Below are 6,539 nucleotides of genomic sequence, written 5' to 3'. Positions count from 1 at the left end.
ACGAGCGCGCTTTTCGGGGCGACATCGACATTTTCCGCCATTTTTCTCACACTTTTATATTTAATTTTCATTTTAATTCTTTTTTTTTTAAGTCATTTCATTTTCTTAATTTTTTATTAATTTCTATTTTCTAACTTATAGATTTCTCTTTTTCTTTTTTTTCGGGGGTAACCCTCCCTACCGTCCGGTCATTTCCGGCAAAATTTTTGCACTTTCACATCCCTTCGAGTCTCATTTTGCACTAATTAAAGGCCTTATGTGTATATAAAAATGTATGTTTTACGTGATTTGCCTATGTGAATTTCGGCAGCATGACGGTGTAAACCGTTGTCTACCAAACCTGTTCAAAAGCTAACCTGCAGGTACAGATAACGCAACCCAGCAACAAAAGGCACTCAGGCCGTCGTATATACAACAAGAGGCAAATATACAAGTAAACTGGGGGCTTCGCCCCAAACAAGTTCAAATGTGCAACTGGGGGCTTCGCCCCAAACAAGTCCAAATGTAAACTGGGGGCTTGCGCCCCAAACAAATCCAAAAAAGAGAGTTCAAAATCAAAACCAAGCGGACTCACTGGGTACCCTCCAACTCAGCAACCCTCGCCATAAGAGCGGCGATCTCGGCATCCCGAAACTCGAGCTCCCTCGACAAACGAGCCGTCTCCTCCCGAGACTGGGTCAACTCTCGCTCCAGCTCACGATCGGCCTGTGGACAACAAGAAATTGGCTCATGTCAATCAATTCAAACAAAACTGAAAAAACCAAAAATCAAGGAAAAAACAAATGAGGTTCATACCTGACGACCTCGACCGCCGACGAGTGCCTCGATGGCTGTAGCTCGTAGCCGGTTGGCCACCCTCCAGAGTGCCACAAACCGAGATGGCGCGACCTGCATTTCAAAAGAATTTTCGATAAATCGAACAAGTTCAATCAAATGTATTCTTTAAAGCTGCGTAAGATAAGAACTCACCCTCCGAATCGATCTTGCGCGAGTCATCTAGGCCAGCATCCGTCACAGCCACGTTGAAGTCACGCAGCTTGGAGATCGTCGTCCTCCCAGTAGCGTCAGTGTACTCGAGGGTCTCGGGGTACTCTGGGGGCTCGATGCCCGCCGCCTCAACCTCCTACGAAGACAAATGGCTCTCGTTAATCGATGATCTTGCGTCGCAGTCCTCGAAAATCAAAATCCAACAAGAAACAAAAGACACTCACCACTACCGGCCAATACGGCAACCTCCCGTAAAGGAACGCCGAGTAATCCTCGTCAGGGAGAAGAAGATCTTCGCCACTGGCACCAGCCAAGTCCGCCTCCCTCTCAGCCTCAGAAGGCTCCCTAAACATCGTCCTAGGAGGATCGACGGGAACCGTCAACGCGCCCCGAAAGCACTGACGAGCTAACCGCCGCCCGGGTACCCACACGGGACCCATCGACGTCCACAACAAAGGCCGACTCGAGCTCCTAGGTCGAAGGACCTCGGCGACAAAAGGAGGCGCTCGGCGTACTCCGCCCAAGGTGCGGGCACCTTTGCGATAATATGAAGGCAAAAGTCATTCCTATGATCAATTTAAAACAAAGTATGAGAAGAATAAATGCATACAAATAGGATACTCACGTTTGCTCGGTCAAGAGCGTTCACATCTCGCCGGTAGACATTGTGAGAAGAGCGCTTGCTCTTCGTCCGGCACATGACTCAGTCCCTCACCACGGGGTAGGCCCTCTCCAGCGGCTCCGTCCTCTTGGGCGCGAGGCCCGGGAAGTAGGAGTACACCCACGCCTGCAAAGCATAATAATCAATGACGATCTTTCGTGATTCAACGAAGAAAAGAATTTACTTTGATCCAAAGGAAGGTTCATACCTCCAACAAGTAGCCTGTGTCCGACGGCGCGGGAGAAGTCCCCTTCTCCATCAACTCCGGACGAACCATGGCCCTCATAAAGCGGATGAGGACCGCAAAACCAGTGATGACCGGTCCCAACGCCTTAGGGAACTCAAGTCGAGAGAAAGGGGAGAAGCTTCGTCGACATGACCTCTCACCCTTGTCTCCGAGGTAAATCGAAGACAAGAACCACCAAAGCCAAAGACGAGCCCTCTCGCTCGGTGTGCAAGGAGGAGGAGCAGTCTCCCTCCCATCAATCACCACCGTGCGGGGTCTTCCCCGCAAAGTAATCTCGAACATAGGTACGGGTACCAAGCCCTAAGACAAAGAACAGACCTTCGGCGACGGGTTCCAGCCCGATCAACCTCCTCGCCTCGGCCGAATCCGCCCTCATGCCAGTCTCCGGCCACACCATCTCCTCAGTCCCGCACGGCAGACCAGAAATCATGCCGTAGTCCTCCAAGGTGACTCCCACCTCACCAAAAGGCAGGTGAAACGTGGAAGTCGTATCCCAAAATCGATCCAAGAAAGCGCGAACCAGGCTAAGGTTGGCCCGCAACTTCCTCTTCACGATATCCCTCCAGACCTGAACCAGAGGACCAAACGCTCCACGCTCGATCATGGCTCTCTCCTCCGCCGACAGCCGCTCGTAGTGCTCCATCGCCGTCGTATATCCCGAGAACGACCGGATGTTCCCGGCCTCCTATTATGATTCAAAATAAAGCTATCTTTAGTTTTGAGTAGATTTGAAAGTAAATTGAACAAAAGAAGAAAGGGGTAGGTAATGAGTTAGGGAATTCCTATTTACCAAGCTCTTCACCGTCCTGTAAGACAAATGACCCTCTGCAGCCCATACGAGGTGCCTACTCTCCCAGGTCTCAGCCCACGCGGGAGCTCCCCTCAGCTGGCGACCCCCTCGTCCGAGGTGGGCCCGTCTCGGAATCTCCTCCTCGTCAGCGGCCTCCTCCTCGGGAACCTCGTCTGCAGCAGCCATCACCGCAGCGGTGAAGGCCTGCTCCAAAGCCTCCTCAACAGCAGCAGCATCTATGTCCATGGGGGTCCTCCCCGAAGTAGAAGCATCATCACCTGCAGCATTAATGTGAATTCAGGCCGCGTCACGTGACGACAAGCCTTTGTTAAGAAATTTTCGAGCCTCCAAGGCCCGGGAATTCCCCATTTCTGGCCATCCTTGGCCATGTTCTCGCCAACCCAATCACTCATGTGACAAATTGGGTCAAGTCAAGTCCGAATCAAAGCCTAGTTCCGGGTTCAAGTCGAAAATTCGGCATCATTTCGCTACAATGGCGGTTATGCCCTAGAAGAGTGTCCTGCAAAAGTTGTCGCAAACCAAAATTCCAAGATGACAGGAAGTTTACCCATCACCCAAGGGTCCCAAATATCAAATTTCATCACAAATGGGCAATCCTAAGGTCATTTTCGAAGCAGTTAGCGGTCTAGCTGTGAAACCGTCTCAAAACTCGCTCAAGGGCTCAAAACTCGATGAAAATTCAAAGCAAATACATGGTTATGTTCCTAACATTGCCTATTATCCATTCCTAGCATCAATTTGGCAAGACAAATCCATTTGGGGGAAAAGCCCCAAATTTTCGATCAAATGGGTCGGAAACCCTAATTATTGCGGCTCAAAATTCGACAAATATGGATGATTAATGCAAGATTAAGACACATACCTCGATTAGTCATATTTCAAGCAAGCTTTTGAATCCAACCTTGACGGAAATGGTGAAGATTTGAGAGAGAAATTGAAGAAAATAAGTTTCGAAAATAAATAAACATAAACCTTCTGATTTCGCGTTTTTACGCAGGAATTGCCAAATTGGGGAAAAGACGCAGCAGGTGCTGCACCTCTTCCAAGAGACGCAGCTCTTGCTGCGCCTCTTCCTTTTGTTCCCTCCGTACGAATTTTCAAAAGTTCGTTGGGAGTTCGTTATTTGTGGGCCCATCTTTGGTGCGCCTCTTCCTCGATGCTATTTTGTCATTTTGGTCCGTTTCGACGATTTTCTTTCGTTCCGGCCCATGTTTATCCCAGCGACACAAAAGATTTTGCGTATTGTCCAAACCCATTTTACCCGCGCAGCAGCTGTATTTTGCAAAAAGATATTGCTCAATTTATTTTATCCGGCGTGAGTAGTATTTTGCGATCGCTCACTCGAAGTTTCTCCCATGACGATCAAGATGTTCCTAGTCGTCAAGATAATCACCCCAACGAGAGCTTGCTTGAGGACAGAGACAAGCAGATTCCCCCAAAGTCATCAGTACATTCCCCAACAAGAGTTTGTTTGAGACCAACGCAGCGATTCGGACCTCCAAATTTCGCCGAGTTCGCTTGAGACCGACGCAGCAGACTCCCCCCAGTTTTACCGACGTCCTGCTGTTTTCAATATCTCCTGTTCCCGCATGAAGTTCCTTGAGAATCCCCTGTGACCCCTAATGCCTTCGGACACCAAGTTATCTTCGGACAAAGATTTTTTCCAAGCGTCTTGATCCCGTTTCGTCCAGGGGTATCTCGGTATGATCTCTTCTTATGGTCGAGCTAGCTTTCGCGATCTAATGGACTTTAAACGACCCTCCCGATAGTCGACAGACTCTAAAATGTTCCCGACGACAGGTCCTTGGCTCGACCCCTTGAGCCGCCTCGCATCGCCATAGTCGTCAGGTTGTAATCTTCGATTGACCTGATGGCTATATTTTGACTTTCGCCTTGTCCAAGCCTCAGTCAAAGTGGGGGCTCAGAGACACCTCGTTTCGCACCTCTCGCAAACCACCCGGTGATGATTGGGCCGCATGTTTGATTCGCGGGAACGATTTGTGACGATTCGTAAGATTATCGTCAAGTGATTGCTCAAATATTAATGTCAACCTCTTAGTTGTCATCTACGTCCCGATACGGTCGTTTTGGCGGTAATTAGAGTGCATTGAGTCCGGGTCAAAAACCGTCTCCATTTTTCGATAGTTGTTAAATCCGAGTCGGAATGTTTGGAATGTTCCGGATAATTCTATTCCATATTTCTCAAATTTTATCTTTTGGCAAATAATATCCCGTAATATTCAAAAGATAATCGAATCAATTCCGTCCTACCATAACTTAAACACGGAAATCTTTCTTAAACAGGAGGAAACCTCCTGGGAATAGACGCAAAGCAGGTGCTGCGCCTCTTCCAAGAGACGCGATGGCTCTGCTGCGCCTCTTCCCAGGCCCTTCTTTGCATGATTTACGTATCTTTTTTTATCTTTCCGAGATTCACTTCCAAAGAGTCTCCGAAACCCTAAACCTCCGCGTGATTAGTATAAATAGGAGCTTTCGTTCCTCATATTTCTCACGCGAGTGTCCGCCCTTCTCTTCTCCCTTTGCATTCTAGACTTCGTTCTTACTAATTGGCGCCTACGTGCTTGAACCTTCGACCACGTAAGCTCGGATCCTTCCGGGTACCAGCCTCTCCGTTGCATGACCGACCAATTTGACCACTACACTCAATCAATCTAATTAATCAATTTGTTAAATCGTTTTCCTCTTTAGAGGGCATTCTTTCCTTGCATTCGCGTCGAGCATTCACTAATCGATCTTCTTAGTTCATCTCGTTCCGTCAACATGTAAGTCTGAGGGTGTAATAATTCCTCTTTTATTTATTGTTATTTATTTTATCGTATCATCATTGTAAGATTCACGTCGAAAGTACCTCATTAAAACCGATTTCTAAAACCGTCTTTAAAACCCCTTTTTGCGGATTTCCGATGAAGAGAGACGTCGAGAAAAGACGCAGCAAGAATCGCTGCGCCTCTTCAAAGGAGCGCGGCACTGCTGCGCCTCTTTGTGAGGCTGCGCAGATTCTCGCTTCTTTTCTTCTTCCTCGTCCTCTGTAATTCGTCTTTTGTTTTATTTGTTTTCTTTTGTTCTTTAATTCTTTCGTATAATTATTTATCATTAATAATCCATATGTATATTATTCATTCACATGTTTTAATCATCTCAAATCCGACTTAAATCCTAAATAATCAATATTTACGGGTTTTTTGTCATTAAATTCAATTCGAGTTTTAGAAGTTCAATCTGTTCATATTGGGTTTCTGAGGTTCGTCATTGATATATTTGCATCCATGTTCGTGTTCATTCGTCATGTTTAGTCTAATTAATTGTTTAGTTTGTCCCATTCACCGATGTCACTAATTAATCATTCATTAACATCGTCCCTTCACATAATTAATCCGTTTATTTCCGTCTCATCCATGTTTTACTGTTTTTATGACTTTAATCGCATGTAAATAATCCATTAATCACTTCCATCCGAGTCAATTAAATCAACCATTAAGATCACCAATTGGCATTAACGGTTTGCAGTTCCGGCTTCACAGCCAGAACTCACCCTTGGAACAGACGCAGCAACTGCTGCGCCTCTTCCAAAGGGCGCGATTTCTGCCTGCGCTGTTGTTCAGGATGAGTTCTGTCTCTGAACTCCTTTTCTGCCTTGACGTAGTTTAGTTAGTTTACGTATTAATCAACTAATATTCGTAATATCGCTAATTTCAATTCGTTAATTTATTTCTTCTATTTCTTTTATTCCTTTTTATCAAATCATCCGTTTTAAAGGTATTTTCGACGTAAATCGCCTTTTCCAATGTAATTAGTGTAATTTTCATTATTGT

Source organism: Silene latifolia, chromosome 2, assembly GCF_048544455.1.
Source record: "Silene latifolia isolate original U9 population chromosome 2, ASM4854445v1, whole genome shotgun sequence".
Classification (NCBI taxonomy): Eukaryota; Viridiplantae; Streptophyta; class Magnoliopsida; order Caryophyllales; family Caryophyllaceae; genus Silene; species Silene latifolia.
The sequence above is the reverse complement of the archived record's forward strand: the minus strand, read 5'-3'. Positions refer to the sequence as shown.